This window comes from Lynx rufus, unplaced genomic scaffold (genome assembly GCF_022079265.1).
Source record: "Lynx rufus isolate CCGP_SWC_20201006 ecotype Redwood Valley unplaced genomic scaffold, mLynRuf1.p SCAF_1, whole genome shotgun sequence".
Lineage (NCBI taxonomy): Eukaryota > Metazoa > Chordata > Mammalia > Carnivora > Felidae > Lynx > Lynx rufus.
The window spans coordinates 18,347,391-18,364,206 of record NW_025814823.1 but is presented as its reverse complement, the minus strand read 5'-3'; the positions used below and the strand labels follow the sequence as shown (position 1 = coordinate 18,364,206).

The 16,816-nt window shown below is 47.5% G+C and overlaps 1 long non-coding RNA gene across 5 annotated transcripts in view; it reads left to right on the top strand.

The window, feature by feature from the left end:
* The window catches only part of LOC124511709 (uncharacterized), a 240,815-nt gene that overhangs the window by 155,676 nt on the left and 68,323 nt on the right, over nt 1-16,816 (top strand). For 3 of the 5 annotated variants that reach the window (XR_006961956.1, XR_006961954.1, XR_006961958.1), the window contains 2 exons: nt 5,954-6,047; nt 6,654-6,870. This is a non-coding gene — a long non-coding RNA (uncharacterized LOC124511709). Of the gene's footprint in view, nt 1-5,953; nt 6,513-6,653; nt 6,871-12,033; nt 12,819-16,816 lie in introns of those variants that run through there. The other 2 variants (XR_006961957.1, XR_006961955.1) reach the window with 2 other exon arrangements.

Here is a 16,816-nt window from a genome sequence, read left to right as displayed (position 1 = left end):
AGGGGGAGGGGCAGAGAGAGAGGGAGACACAGAACCAACCTGAAGCAGGCTCCAGGCTCTCAGCTGTCAGCACAGAGCCCGACACGGGTTCAAACTCCCGGACCGTGAGAGCATGACCTGAGCCAACGTTGGACACCCCCATTGTCTTTTGTGATGCAAAGAGCTTCTGTTTGCCAAGTGCCAGACGCTGTGAAGTCTCTACACGATCCCATTTAGTCCTTCATGCAGTCCAAGGGGCATCTTGGGCTTGGCTTCTAGCAGAGGGCACTGGCTCAGCCACGAGGCCATTTGTCTCTGTAATAAGCTCGCGGCTCTTGAGAGTGGAGCTGGGATTTGGACCCATGTCTATGCAATTGCAATCCTGCTTCCTTAGGTGTACGTAGCGCCGTCTGTAATAACTGGGCCTAGGAAAAGAGTCCGCTCCTGGCCTTCCGCATAACAAAGCAAGACATGGTTAGAGCCTCCGCCGCTTCTGGCCTGTTTTCACCAGAGCAGCAGTGAGCTCGAGGGGTCTTAGGGAGGTAGCAGAGTCCTGCCTCTGAGTTGGCGAGGAGCCCACATTCTAGAGACAGCGCTGAGGCCCAGCCCTTCACCCGAACGCACATGCTCCGGGACTCGGGGGTAATGCCAGCACTGAGCTCACTGTGCCCCAAGTGCAGTCCTACGAAATGCTGGTGATGGTGACAGTAATCCTAACGCTAATGGCAGCAGACCTTCTCTGAGGGCTCGCTCTGCGTCTGGTGCTGCTCGGAGGCCTTCACACACAGGAACTCTCGTACCCTCACTTTGACCCTGTGCCGTAGGTCCATGCCTTCTACGTCTTACCGACCGAGAAAACCACGGCACAAAATGGTCAGGTGACGTGCCTGAAGCCACACCCCTGGGAAGTGGTGTGGCTGCGGTGCCGACCACGGGCCGTCTTGGTTTAGTGTGGGGACGTTGCCACTCCTGTCCCCTGCCAGGCAGGGAGAGCCTATCTCTCCCTCTGTGCCCCTGACTCACCCTGTGCCCTCCTGTGTGGCTCAGGTCTATGCGGCTACTCTCTCACACCCCCCCCCCATCCCTCTTCCTCCTTTCTCTCCTCCTTCCCTGCTCCGTCTCCTCTTTCCTCCCACCTCCTTCTCCCCTCTCCTCCCTTTCTTCCAGTCCCCAGAGTGGCCTCTGCCTCTCGAAGCTGGGGCTGCCGACTTCAGGTAGCCCAGCCGTTGCTGCTGCTGTGTTCGTGTCCCTTGGCGTGAGGTGCTCCCCCAGCAGCCACGCTTGCCCTGAGCACACAGCCCGCTCTGAGTGCCAGTTGCTACCTACCTTGCCACCGATCGTGCCCACGTATCATAATTGTGCATTTTTTTCCTTGAAAGCCAAATGATGGAGCTAATAGGGTTCATGCTGAGAACAGATGTTCTTATTTCTGTACGTGGCAAGGATTCTCTGATTCTTTTGTACTCCCATTTGAAGTGTTTCTGGTTGAAGGGTTCTTGGGAAGGGCTGAAAACTCACGGTGTCCTTCCAGTAAGGAACTGGGCACAGGTCTTGAGGGGGTGTGAAGTAGCCTTCCTTGGCATTTTATACTCCATCTGCTTCCTGAGGACACAATCCTGTTCCTATTTGAAAACTGCCTTTGCTCGCATTTTATAATTAGGCATTCAGATTTTCGCTTTTCTAGTTGTTTCAATCTCAAGCTAATGTGGCAGTTAACAATTCGTCCATTTTCTGCTTTATTTCCTCTTCTCCCCATGCTTGGAATTCATGGAGGGTTTTTTTTTGTTTGTTTCCATTCCCATTAAGAATGCTAAAAGACTGTGATAGTATCATTCATTCATTTAATATTTATTGAGTGCCTTCTATGTGCAAGGCACTGGGGTACGAGACAAAGTTGCCACTTTCATGGGGGTTGCCACTTTCATGGGAGTAGTGTTCTGGTCAGGGAAGACAGACAATAAACAAACAAATAAACAAGATAATTTCAGATTATCTTGTTTCAGAAGTGCCGTGGAAAAATGGAATCGGATGAAAGAACAGAGACAAGCGGGGGAGTGAGGGTGACTTGGTATAAGCTGGTCAAGGAAAGTCTTTCTGGGGAGGGGATAGTTAAGTTGAGGTAAGGGTAAAGCATTCTAGAAAGGGACTGACAACTGCAAAGGCCCTGGGGCAGGGGAGAGCTGGAGAGTTAAAGGCACAGGACAAAGGCCAGCATGGTTGGGTGTGCTGAGCATGGGGAGGGGATGCAAGGTAAAGTCAGGGAGGTGGGCAGGGACTACATCTCATAAGACCTTCAGGGTTTCTACCTCTCCCCCCGACATATTTTTTTTTAAGTCAATCCGTAAAGGATGACTAACTAAAAACTTTCCCTACGATCTTCTTGTGAGTTCTGGTCTGCTTTCTGGACCACCGGCAGATATTCTATACCAGTTTCCCCTTCACCTGATGGGCTTTGGCTGAACTCTCTTCAGTTGTACTTTGTCTTAGGGCTGAGATGGAGGAGGAAAATGCAGACTTACTCAGACAAGCCCTAGATGGATTTCCTTAAATCAAGCCTCAGTCCTGGTGAAATTTGACCACAGTCACAGTTGGTGTTTCAGTCATCAAAGGCACCAACACTGTGCTCCAGTGAATAATACATCGCCTTGAGTCAGAGACCAAATCTTACAGCTTTGTTCACTTTGGACACACATATATACAGAGAGATGTCTGCATATGTCTGCGTTTTAACGGTGCCGTGAATATCAGGGAGGGGTGTGATGATGCCCCTGGACAACTCCTCTGGCTCGTGCAAAGCTAGTCCTCTTCTGTTCTGCTCAGAACGGGGAGAGCAAAGGGTTTCATCATGAAATTGCCCGAGGTCACCTGTGGCTACGTGGTGAGCATTGTTTTGGGGTCTCTTGGGCTCCCTCTGTGGTCCCAGGTCAGAAGTAGAGACTGGGGTCTTCTCATGGAGTCATGGGCCTCTTCCAGAATGAACCCAAATTCCCCAGATGCTGTTCACAAACTTGCCCTGCCTTCAGAACCTGAGGTCATGTCCAAAGATGAAAGGGAAGGTTATCTCAAGAATCTACCCAGTTTCGGGGCATCTGGGGGTGGCTCAGTTGGTTAAGTGTCCGACTTCGGCTCAGGTCATGATCTTGCAGTTTGTGGGTTCGAGCCCTGCGTCGGGCTCTGTGCTGACAGCTCAGAGCCTAAGCCAGATTCGGATTCTGTGTGTGTGTATGTGTGTGTATGTGTCTGTCCCTCCCCCTCTCACACTCTGTCTGTCTCTCTCTCTCTCAAAAATAAATAAACCTTGAAAAAAGAAAAAAGAATCTACCCCGTTTCATTCAGGGGGAAACTATAAACAGGCATCACAGGCATCTATGGGCTTCTACTGGCCACTCATTAAAGTCAGTTCCTGAGCACCTGCTGCAGTCCACACCACACCGCCTCCACAGGTGTGCCCATGGAGGTATGCACACCATCAATCAAGCATGAGGTGCCTCATCCTAGCTAACAGTAGAGTAGGGACTGGAACGGACCGGGTGAGAGAAGCCCAAAGAAAAATGGAGTGGACTCTGAGGAGGTGGGGAGCAAACAAAATAGCCTCTGATTCACTGGAGAACTGCCCTGCCCAAGACCCGGGTGGGCAGACTGGGGTGGAGAGCCCTCTGGAAGGACTGGCGGTGAAAGAACAGAGCTCTAAGATTTCTGAATACAACTGAAGGATCTGGTGGGTTAGACTCAGAAGCCCATGACAGTGGTCTTCAACTATTTACAGTGGAAGAAGTCATTAGATTTGTGCTTTGCCACCCTGGAAGGCAGAAGGCAGAACTGGAAGGCGGAACGACACCAAAAATAGTGGTGACACACGGATGCATGGCAATAATTGAGTGGATCCTGTGTCCCAGGACCTGGTATAGTCTACAAGGAGTTCCTTTATCAATCCTCACCACAGCCCTCTGAAGGAAGTCACACACATGTCCTCCTTTGCCCTTTACCCTTGGAAAAGACAAATTCAGGCACAAGAACTTAGGCCTTTGCCCACAGTCATGCAGCTAGCAATACGGAGAGCTAGGATTAGACCTTTTACCTACAGCTGGCTCCAAAACACATGCGAGTAATTGACGCCCATTGTCCCCTTGCGATTTGACACAAGGAAGAACATTCTCAAATAACGGAAGGAGAATATGTGAGCTCTTTGTTGTTGGCGGTGCTCAAGCTGAGACGGTGTCATTACTCAAGGGAGGTGTGTGGGCAGAGATGTGGCTGCATGACTGCCAAATCCCCTTCCAACCCTGAGATGTCACAAGGGTTCAGGAGCTAGGGAGTCTTAGGCCAGCTTGTTCTCAGCTGAAGGGAGACGCAGAGCCTAGGAAGGGCACAGGCTCATCTGTTCAGATGGATTCTGTGGATTCGCCATTATGGTCCAGTAAGAGCCTATAGGTATAGGGTCCACTCTGTCTCGCAAACCTCAAACCTGTGGAAAATCAAATGGGAAGCACTGAAATGCTGGCCTCAGGGGGGGTTGGCAGTGACTTGCCTTATATTTTGAAACAGTTTCCACCCTGAGCTATTTCTTAGTTAAAAGTACCACAATTGTTAGGAAAGGCTCTTCTGTATATATATATATATATTTTTTTAAAAGGCGCTTCTTTTTAATTGTCTGAAACTACTGCAAGCTGGTAAGCACACCGCTTGATTTCCTCATTCCTGACCTGGGTGATCCAGGTGGAAAAAAGGGTGGGAGGTGGGGATGGGCACAGAGAGAAAAGTGTTCTGGGCAGAGAGGACACCAAAACCTGTGGGTCTCTCAGACCGGCCCGAGGTCCTGCCGTCAGACATGTTGGTGTATAAAATAGCAATTTATATCTATTAGTTTGAACTATTGGAAACTGCAATCTTTATAGGTTAAGATGGCTAAATATAGTAATATAGAGTGATAGTAATAATGCTAGCAATTAAGCAAATAGTGGGCATTGAAGCTTGCTCATTAGTACTCAGATCTGCAAAGGGTTGGAACGTGTTCTTATTTTCTTTGGAGGTCTCATTTCTCACTTGATAGCAGAAGGGTGGGTGAAGGAGGGAGAGCATGTTTTAATTTTCTGATTTAATGCAATTCTGGTCCTGTGATTTCAAGCAGCCTCTTTTATGTTAACATGGTTCATTTTGAGAAAATATTGGTCCTTTGGGGTTTCTTCCTGTTTCTGTTCTCTTTCTGTTCATCTAATGCTGCCACCGTCTGAGGGAAGCTCGTGTAACAGCACGGGCAGGGGAAAGGGGTCCTCAAGGGTGTCCCTGGGTCTTTGCTGGCCTCGCCCGAGCTATGTGTCCTCCTCGCTGCTACTGGGCACCCTGCATGTGTGCCTGCTGAGGGCTCCCGCGGACTCCTATGGACCGGGCCTCCACCTCTGCCTCTGCCCGGAGGTCCCTGGGTCTGTAGCCTCCTGTTCCTGTCTTCTTCCTCACCTTTTGGTCTTTTTAGTGTCGCTGAGGTCCCTGGAGGCTGGTAAATTTCAATCACGTTCTCTCCACCTGCCTCCATCACGCGAGGCCCTGGGAGGCTGCTCGTATGCTTTCCGTCTGTCTGTGCTTCTCTGCCTGTTCCCGTGCCACGCTGGATGCACTGGGTCCCAACGCAGGCTTTCTGTGAAAGGCTTTCGGGTTTTGCAGCCAGCGCCCAAGGAAGGAGGACCCTGACCTCAGTGAGCGTGCCAGTAGTTTCTCAAACCTGTAGAGAGCTTCTAGGAGTCTCATGTCCTCTCCCTATCCTCTCTTAAGATTTGTTTGAAGGGTAATGGACAAAGAGAAGTGGGGACCCTGCTTGGGCTGACTCATGCCTGTTCTCTCCTCTCTGCCTACTTCCTCCTGCTTCCCTTCTGGGTGGAAAGAGCTCCTCTTAATGTCAGATCACCCTCTTTTCGTACTTGATGGAAGGTTTCTGCTGATTAATTTACGTGTTGCTATTCTATGACTTTCTTTGGTCTAGGTGGAATGAACTTCACCCTTGCTTGGGAATCAACATGGGAAATACAATAGGGCGCATTTGAGAAACAGTATTCCCGATGTCTACGAAAGGCCAGGTAGGTGCCAATCACTTTGATTCGACTCTCCTAACGACCCTGTCCACAAACTCAGTTTACAGCTGATACAACGCAGGCAGAGAGATGGAATGATTTGTCTGAGGTCATACGGAATGATTAGTGCTGCAGAACCGTGATTTAGACCCAGACCTCCCAGACTGTAAAATGTAAGGACTTCCCACTAGCAGTAATCCTCACAGGTCTAAAATATCTACTACATCTGTCACATATGTACCACACAAGTGTGCTTTTGGTGAGACTACCATATATTCCTGTATTTCATAGAGCATAACTCAGAGGGAAAGAAGAACCTTGCAATATTTCAAGATTATTGTAATATGTTCATATTTAATGAAGTATGCATAATATTTATGTAGTATTTTAACTCGAAGAGTTTTGTACCTCAGGCTTATCATTGTCTGGCTTATTTACTCTCCCCCACCTCTGTGTGGCCCCATTGATGCGGTGAGTCTCTGCTGGCCATTGGTTGGGTCTGTTGTTCGTAGTCCCAGGTATGGGTTGGCAGAGCGGGAGCCTCACATCCTGTTCCCCCACGACCTGTGTCGTGTTCTACTCCCATGGTAAGCTCCCATGTCTCCATGACAGGCTGGCCGGGAGAAGCTACTTGCAGACGGCCACAGCCAGCACTCAGAAGTGGAGAACATTGTTTTGGAGTCAAAGAGACGGGCCCCAGAGGCAGGCAGGAAGAGTATCAGACTTAGCAACATTGCCAGCTTCCACAAACCAGCTGATGACCCATGTGAGCCCAGAATGGAAAAGACTGTCACATGTTGGGTGCCTGGCCTGGACCTCACATCAGGTGGTGAGTATTGTCCGTTCTGACCGTGAAGGTCAGTGACTAAGGTATGAGTACAGTGTGGGTCTGACAGCTCTGGCTTCTCACTATGCCAGCCTGTGAGCCCAGAGTGGGGACTCAGAGAGACAGGACCCGGGCAAGATCCTCCCGGCTGCCCTTGCTCACAAGGACTCATGTGAGGCACAGGTGCCATGATCGTTGAGTGCCAGAACACATACTACGGGACTGTCAAGGCCAATGAGCTAGACCTGAATGTCATGGGGCACAACTCGATTTGGGGCACTCATGGGAAGCGTCATTGTGTGAGCTCACGATAGAGATGACATTTGAGTTGGCTTCTGAATAACAAGTGAGAGTTTGCCAGATACGAAGTGGGAGAAGGCATTCCAAAGAAGAGGAAACAGCAAATTCAAAGGTGTCAGAGCAGGAAAGTGTGTCTATGTGTGGGGTCTAGAGAATGCCTTGTTGCGGGTTGGAGACCACTGGACCATGTGTCCTTGGGAGGTTGTATTTCCTACTCCAGATGCACTTTTTGCATCACCATGATGACAAATGTCTGCTCCCTTGTTTTTGCCCCAGTTTCCCAGCCCCTCCCTAAGTGGGGCTGACTTGTCACTCTGTCCTCTTCCCATAGACTCAGCCTATCCTGATCCTTAGCACCAAGCACTGACCTTTGTATATTAGAGATGAGAAACATCTCCTAATACAAAGGAACTGTGGTTTAATTCTCGATTCTACTTGATCTTTCTCCCATGAAGACTTTGGCCTGATCCTCATAGACTCATGGATAGGCCCATAGCTAAGGGTCCTGCCTCTTTTACTGATATTTCTCCAAACATTTGAGTCCTTTTTTTGGAACTGAAGCTCAGTGACTGGGGACTTAACACATGCTATAAAACTTCTGTGGTGGAGCTGCCTCTAAATTGATCCATTATTTGTTTAGAGGGGCTACTTTTTTCATTATTGCCTGAAAAAAAAATCCTGCTTCTAATTATTTACGGTTTCCAAAATTGCCTCTGTCTCCATGTGTCGACTCTGAGGTTTTCTCTCATTTACCACCGGGCGTACTCTGTGCTCTAAATTATTAGTGCTAAGCCCATGCCTTTGTGTGCTCCACACTGTGTCAACATTGGGGGAAATTCTCTTTCTCTCTCTTCCTTCCTTCCTTCCTTCCTTCCTTCCTTCCTTCCTTCCTTCCTTCCTTTCTTTCTTCCTTTCTTCCTTTCTTTCCTTCCTTCCTTCCTTCCTTCCTTCCTTCCTTCCTTCCTTCCTTCCCTCTTTCTTTCTTTCTTTCTTTCTTTCTTTCTTTCTTTCTTTCTTTCTTTCTTCCTTTCTTAAATACCTACTATGTGCTAAGCACTGGAAATAGAGTGGTAAGCAAGACATAGTCGTTGACATCACAAAATTTAAGTTTTAGTGAAGGAAGACTGATGATACCCAAATAAGTCAATAGGAAAGCTATTTAAACACTTAGATGTGCCAAGAAAAAAAAAGATTGATGTGTTAGAATCTGATGGGGGGTAGATGCAGTGGTAGTGGGATGACCTCTCAGGGGATGTGTCATTTGAAATAGAAAGCAGGGGCACCTGGGTGTCTCCGTCGGTTAAGCGTCTGACTCTGGATTTCGGCTCAGGTCAGGATCTCACAGTTCATGGGACGGAGCCCTGTGCGGGGCTCTGCGCTGACAGCGTGGAGCCTGCTTGGGATCCTCTCTCTCCCTCTGTCTCTGCCCTTCCCCAGCTCGCGTGCTCTCTCCCTCTCAAAGTAAATGAATGAATGAATTTTAAAAATTAAAAGAGAAATTAAGTGATTTCCCTCTAAGTAGCTGAGGGAAGCACATTCCCAAACAGCAAGAGTGGAGGCCATGTGGCAGGGAAAAACTTGGAGGCTTGCAAGAGGCAGTGAGGCATGCCGTGAAACAGGATAGTAGACAAGAGCCCAACTTTAGGGAACAAGGCAAGGGTTTTGCATTTTTTCAAAGACACTTGTTGAACCACGTTATGGAGGATCTGTTATTTAGCCCGGATTCATAAAAAGTGATTGCAATGGAAGGTCCAAAGACTGTACTGTGAGGACGGAGGCTTCGATGAGGGTAAGAGCCACATTCAGAGGCAGAAGCTCCCCATGCTTTTTGCAGTGTTCAGTGGGCTGCAGGGAGATAGCCAATTTCCATCTTAAATGTCCGTCATCAAGTCAAACCCGTGAAACCACGCGGAGGATAGAAATGGCTCCCAACCCCTTGGCCTGGTAGCAGCATAGTCTTTCCTGGGAAGGGGTGTGTGTGCGTGTGTGTGTGTGCGCGTGCACACATGTGGATGTGCAGGGAGTGTGGAACGTATGCCAGGCTGAACGCCTCATTTTATTTTCATTCTAAAGTTTGCATAACACGTTGGGTTGGGTACTTTTGAGATCTCGGCTCTGGCTAAGAAGTTAGTGAAACTGCAAACAGGGAAAAGGTAACAACAGGTCACCAAGACAAAAACGCTTCCAGGACAAAGGTTTTCAATATCTTCTGCACGTCTCTGCTGTGGCTTGCATAAATTGTAGCTGTTTCGTTCAAATTTTATCTTAGAAATAGTTTTTTGTCTATCAAGAAGTTATGATTGACAACACTCGCATAGATTTGTTTTGTATAGAAAGTTCATCCACTGGCGACAGCACTCACTCCGATAAATTTGTGCCTCCACATCCACTTAAGTTATGTGAACTGTGAGGGAAAGCTTGTCTCGCATCTTAGTTGAACTGGACCATTTTCTGAGCCCATCAGATGGCTTAGTTATTGAAACATTATTATGTGTAAATATTTACCTACTACGAATCAAAATTGTCTTAGCACAATAGATTCTGAGGCCAAGACAGCAGCTGCCCTCCATCACCGCTAGCTTAAAATATTTAAGTAGCCTCGTATCTTTATCAATTAACTTCTTACATTTTACAAACACTAGAGTGCTCATGAAGAACTATTACTATGGAAAAAAAGTGGAGGGAAATTCAGCCCACTTGAAAGGTAAAAGAAAAGGTAAGAGGACGAGGGTACAGGAGTCACAGGAAAGTCAGAAGAGTGCTCCGTCCTGTACAGCCTCCTCTGGTGTCAACATCCCTGTCTTCCTGCCTGTGTTTGACAGTTGTCACAATGTCAACAAGTCTTACATGTGTACAACATAGACTCACCACATACGTATATATACACAGAGGCGTACGTATACATATGTGGACAAGTGTATGGAACTGTTTATTACAAATGCATTTCACAAACATTCACTCAGTGAGGTAACTGACAGACATTTGAACTCTACAAAGTTCAACACTACTGCAGGCAGTCGGAATACAGCGGTGAACAAAACAGATAGAACCTCTGCCCTTGGAGAGTGTCCACCAATTTTAAGAATTCTGGGGTATTCTGTCAGATGCTGATACCATGGTTTGCTTAACCATTGTCCTGTTTTGGGACTTTCCAGTTGTTTCTCGTGATTATAGAAGGTCCCCGATCTATGATGGTTCTGGCTTACGATTTTTTGACTTTATGATGGTGAGAAAGAGATACCCATTCAGTAGAAACTGAATCTTTGAATCTTGCATTTTGATGTTTTCCTGGGCTAGCAATATGCAGTAGGACCCTCCCATGTGACTCTGGGTAGTGGCCGCAGCCCCCAGACGGCCACATGATCACAAGGGTGAACAGCCGATAGGCTGACAACCACTCTGTATCCATATGGCCGTTCTGTTTTCATACTTTGAGTATAATAGTCAATCGATTGCATGTGATACTCAACACTTTATTATGTAAAATGGGCTTTGTGTTAAGTGATTTTGCCCAACTATAGCTAATGTAAGTGTTCTGAGCACGTTTAAAGTCAGTGAGGCTAAACTGTGATGTTTGGTGTTAGATGTGTGTTAGATGCATTTTTGACTCGTGATAGGCGTAACTCCGTTGTAAATCCAGGAAGAGCTGCATTAAAAAATGCTACACTAAATGTCCTTGTACATTTTTGTCCTTGTGTGTGAGCATGTATCTGTAGGACAGATTTTTTTATTTAAGGCTTTTCCAAAAAGTTATTCCCCTAGTTAAAAGCTTTGAAATGAGTTTCATTTTGAATTATGTATTTTGATTAATGCCATTTTGCCAAATCCAGAAAATAATTTTAATAAAAGGTTAGGGGGAAACTCCTCTGGGGTTCTTTTTCTATTTCCCTGCCTTTTGCCTTATGCCAAAAAATTTTTTTAATGATTTCCTTGCCAGTAACTGCTTTTGGCATAGCCAGAAGCTGAACATCATGGGGTTGGTGGGGAGGGTGGGGGGAGACGGAAAGGAGCATTTGGCTCCAAATTGCATAATTTGGCAAGTTTTCCTACTACGGTAGTCATGTTTTTGCAAGATTCAGTGAACTTTCTGAAGGCTGACTCTCCAGAAAAACCATGACAGCATGGCTGCCTCTCTCCCTCTTGACTCATCCCTCTCTCCCTTGTCGTTCAGGGCTCTGTGGAGGCTGTTGAGTTTCTTGGGCTGTTCTCTTGCCCAGTGGAATAGGCCTTACTTCTTCTTTATTCCATTTTGCATTTGAACTCTTTCCCCTTCTAATAGTTACCTCAGACACGATAACAGAAGGCCAGTGAGTGTTTTCCTTGCCAAACTCCACTGGTGTATGTGTGTAGGTAGAGACCATGAAGATGTGCTGCCAGGATGACTGATGAAACGGCATTCCATCTTTGTCTGATGCCATAATAGTAATCGACAATGGCAAATACCCTTTTTTTTTTCTGAGTATAGGTGACACACAATGTTACATTAGTTCCAAGTGTACACATAGTGATTTGACAAGTGTATACATTATGCTGTGCTCATCACAAGTGTAGCTCCCACCTGTCACCATACGTCACTTTTATAGTATCAATGACTATATTCCTTAACGGTAGTGAATATTCTTGATTACTTACTCGGTGCGAGGCGCTGTGCTAAGCTCTCATCTTATTTGTTTCATTCCCTTAATAACCCTACAAGGTAGGAACCATCCTCCCCATTTTCCATGTGGGAGAATAAGAAATGAGAAAGTAACTGCTCAAAGCGCACCCAACTAAAAGTTGGAAGATCTGGAATTTGAAGCCAGGTCTTTTGGATTCTGGAGTCCCGCAGTCCTGACCTCCATGCATCCTGCCTCATTTCCTGTCTAGGCTGTGTCTGAGGGTATCTCGTGTTGAAGGAGCTTTTCTCTACTCGTCCTCTGGCACGCATCAAAGCCACAGCCGTAGGCCAGTGCTGAGCTGCTGAGAAACACGATAAAGGCGTTTATGATGCTGCGGCAGATGACTAAGACCTCACCTTCCAAGACAGACCTACTATGTGGGAGAGAGGAGGCAGAGTTAGACTCAGAGACCTGAGTTACAGTGTTAGCTCTATCACTTATCAAGCACTGTGACTTTTCTTGGCTTCTTAACTTGGAAAATAGTGACCATCACTCCCTTCTAAGTTGCAGTGAGGACGAGACAGTATGTGTACAAGCACCCACTAAAGGATACTTTTATTGTTATTTATTGTTATTTGTTATTATCGCCCCAAGTGAGGCAAAGACAATCCAAGTCTCCATGAGAAGAAAGAACATAAGTCTGAGTTCCTGACTGAGGAGAGGCAAAAGTTTCCGGGAACTGCAACATGGATGAACCTTGAAAACATTACACTAAGTGAAAGAAGGCAATCACAAAGATCACATACTGGATGATAACATTCATATGGAGTATCTGGAACAGGCAAATCTATACAGACAGAAAGTGGTTCATTGGTTGCCCAGGGCTGGGAGGCCTAGGGGGACTGGAGTGTGACCACTAATGGGTATGGAGTTTCTTTTTGCGGTGATACACATATTCCAGTGTTGATTCTGGTGATGGTTTTGTAACTCTGTGAACATACTAAAAACCATCGAATTGCATACTTTGAGTGGGTGAATTGTAAAGTATTGGAATTACATCTCAATAAAGATTATCTGTTAAAAAGAAGTTTCTGATGTCTGCTTTCTTAAAAGAAATTGAGAAATACTCAGTCTATCATGTTTATATTGAATGCATTTCTCAAAAACAGCACTGCCTCCTTCTTAGCCAGGGCATTTAGACAAAAGTATCAAAATATCAGTACAGACTAAAACACAAAAAAAGCTAAAGGCAAAACAAAGTCAGGAAGAGAAGCTAGACGGAAAAAAGTAGAAAGCTGGAAAGGAGACTGCCTATAAGTCTACACTGAACCTGACTCATGCTCCACGGGGCAGGCATTTTGAGCTGTTTGTTGTACAATGATGGATCTGCAGTGATTCACCCACACACTCTTGTGGGGAATCCATGTGACAAAATGGCCTCCGTGAAAAAGCAACTTGACCTTGCCCCACAGGCCACCCAGATGTGCGTGTGGCCAGATGCCAAGGTAAGATGAGGACAGTTTGGTGCTTGTAGAATCAAACCATGGTGTCTGAATGTCAATTAACTGACCTGTCCATCCAGGTCCAGCTGTAGGTGTTTGGTCCGCGGCAGGTGTGATACCTGCCAAAACATGAGAAGATGCAGAAGTAGAGAAGTAACTTGGCCATAAATGTCTTGTCTCTTGTCTCTGAAAAAAAAATACCTATAAAAGTGCCTGGCTCATGTTAAGACCTTAATGGATGTTTGCGGAAAGGATTGTTGTTGGAATGAACCCAGCCATAAAAGATGTTGTCTCCCTCCCTGACTCTTAGGTAGTGAATTCAGGGGAAAAAAAGAGATGAACCACTTTTTGACATAATAATTTTTATTTTTGGTTGTACCTTCCAGTTTTTAGAGCACCCCTATCTACGTCAATAGCTCATTTGATTTTGAACAGCACTATAGAGGTATAGAATGCTAGATGGCATTTAGAGATGCCTGTCCTGTTCAAGGTCATATGGCCAGGGTCAAGACCCAAGTTCAGTGTCTTCCCAGGTCATGTGAGTTGAAATTACCTGGCCTAGTTAGTCAATTTAATTTTTCGATGTTTCAAGGGATTATATCGAAGCTACCCAGCATCACAGAGTGTGCTGTTGGTAAAAACATCACATATGGCAACGATGGGGGTTGACCAACCAGGTACCACTTCTTGAGGCCAAAATGAAGGAATGAGCTATGACTAAGAGCACAGAATCCAGTGCCTGTGGGGGAAGGGGCTTAACAAGGTGGTTAAGAGCGTAGGTCCAGAACCACATTCTGGTTGCGGTACAGTTTTGTCATCTGTTAAATTGGGGCAGTGTCACCATGATATAAGATTGTTGCCAGGGTTGAGCGTGCTACTGTGTGCTGAGTATTTAGCAGAGTGCTTAGCACATAGTTAGAGCTCATTAAAAGCTAAGTTTTAGACACTCATTTCTTTTTTCTATTTCTTTTTCTTCCATCCTCTCATTGCCATCCTCTTCACTGTCATTTGCTCAGGAAAGTACAGGGCTGTCTCATAACAACTGGGAATTTGGATGTCTTGTGAGGAGGCACAGGCATACGGATGGGATTCAGGGTATGGCTGTGGTCTGCCCCCTCCACAGGCTGGACAAGGTTGGAACTCAGAGGTCCACACAGGGCAGCAAGCATAGACAGGGATGTGGTGAAGGTGGGGGTCCGGTGGGGAAGGCTGCGGCAATAGGCACCTGTCTGGTTTCAACGCTGCAGTCGAAGCAGCCAGGCACAGGACTTGCACCGAGAGGCCGAGGCATCGGTTCAGAATCGGATGGGTGAGTGGGCCGTCCAGCCTCCCACCACACACTGCGGGTGCCCCGGCTCAGGGCCTTTATCCCCAACCCCTGGGCAGACTCGGGCTAGCAGACAGGTGCTTTCCCTCCAGGCAACGCGCTGGCCTTCAGAAGCTGGAGCTTGCAGCAGAGGCTTCTAGAGGGAATCCCATTAGCTCTCAAATGCCCAACTTTATTCTTTTTTTTCCATATATGAAATTTATTTGGTTTCCATACAACACCCAGTGCTCATCCCAAAAGGTGCCCTCCTCAATACCCATCACCCACCCTCCCCTCCCTCCCACCCCCCATCAACCCTCATTTTGTCCTCAGTTTTTAAGAGTCTCTTATGCTTTGGCTCTCTCCCACTCCAACTTTATTCTTGATGTTCCTAAGACATGAGGGGCAAATGCAAACTAGTAAGAGGGGCGAGTTAAAAATCACGTGATGTCTCAACCACTGCGGGATTCCCCAACCCATTAATCAACTCTGTCAATCGCCAGAGACTCATTTGACCCCATGAACCGATCACCGCAGGTGCACGCGACCTTCTCTGCACAGCCCAACATCCAGTCTCCCGTCTTCTAAATCTTTTGGTGTGCACCTGTGCAACAAGGTAAAGGACATCGTCTGCAGTTTGTCCAGTTTAAACCAGTACCTGCGGGAAGTGAGTGTTGATTTCAAATCTGGGCCTTGCAGGAAATGTTAATGATGTGCTACGGGGAGAGTGGGAAATACCACTGGCTAGATGAAGAGTGCAGAAAATGCCGCTCAGGGGAACGGGCTACTGTATCAGGATTTAGGAGACTTGAATTCCAGACTTTGCTCTACTGCTGACTGTCCTATAACCTGGGTTGGCCCTGGTGTTGTTGACTGTTAAATATGGTTAACCCTTGGGCTCTGTCTTTGACTGTCACAATGATCTGATGAGATAATATGGGGAGAAGAATTTTGGAAACTAAAAACTGCTTAATTTTTTCATTCAGAAGTATTTGATAGCAGCATATTTGATACTAACTCAATGTAGCAGGTCCGGAGAGGGCAAACAGACCCGGGGTCTCTGTTGCTTACAGGATGAGGTTAAGCCTCAACTGCTATGAGAGAAGGAAGCAGAGTGGGGAGGACGGGGTGGAGGAGCAGGGCCCGGAGCCTGGGAGGGAAACTGACAAGGCAGTTCCCTCAGGTTCAACGGGCAAAGATTATGCCCATGGAACCAGACTTCAGGGATCAGAAACCACAGCCGGGAACCTGGAAAACAGAGGCGCCGAGGTTCAGAAAGGGGGCTGCCGAAGCCCTGGTCAGGAACCCTGGCAGGCCCGGGGTGCAGGCAGCCCAAGGGAAGTACAGGCCTTTTCAGTGTCACCCCCTCTTACCAGACCAGCTGACCGAAGAGACACAAGCGAGCTCTAAGTAAGTGCAAAACAAAGCAGTGGGGCTCCCACTTGAGTGTCATCGGGATCACCTGGGGCGCTTCTGAAGCCACAGCTCTCTGGGCCCCACTCTCAAGTTTCTGATTCAGTAAGTTCGGGGTGGGGCCCTCGCCCATGGCATTTGCATGTCTAACAAGTTCCCAGGTGCAGCTCGTCTGCTGGTCTGAGGGGGACACTTAGCCAACCGAGCACCCTGGGGCGGTCGCTCTGAATTCCTGGCCCGTGAAAGAAATGGTAGGCAGAGGAAGCATGTCCGAGTGTCCCGGCATCCCCCTCACCCGAAGCAGGTGCTCTGACTTGGTGCTGCCACAGGCTCAGACCGCCCACCCCCACCCCCACCCCCACCCAGTGGTGATACCAGGCTAGGAGCCCTGGTGTGGGCGGTGCTGGGACTGCCTTCTTCTCTTTGTAATCATGGACAGGGGCCGGCCCGGGGCGTCTGGGGCCCTCTCTGCTTTACCTCCACGACTTGAGGATGCTCGGGACAGGTTAGAACTACCATCTATGGACACAGATGGTTTGGGAGCTTTGTTCTCTCTTGGAATATTTGCAAGTAGGAAAACACCTTCTGTATCATGCTGAATCGCTTCCCTCGTCTTTGTCTGCCTTTCTTCAAGGTTTGCAAGTGGTTGTGATTAGCTGGTTACGTTTTTCTCCTGTTCTGTGAGGCTTCTGCACTGGTTGTGCACCGTAAACTGGAAGAAGTCGGGTGGCCACTTGAGTCTCCATCCCTTGCACGGTCTTGGCAATACGACTGGTAATGCAGGGGCGTTCTTCTTCCCCCTCCCCTCCCTTCTACTCCCCGTCCATTGA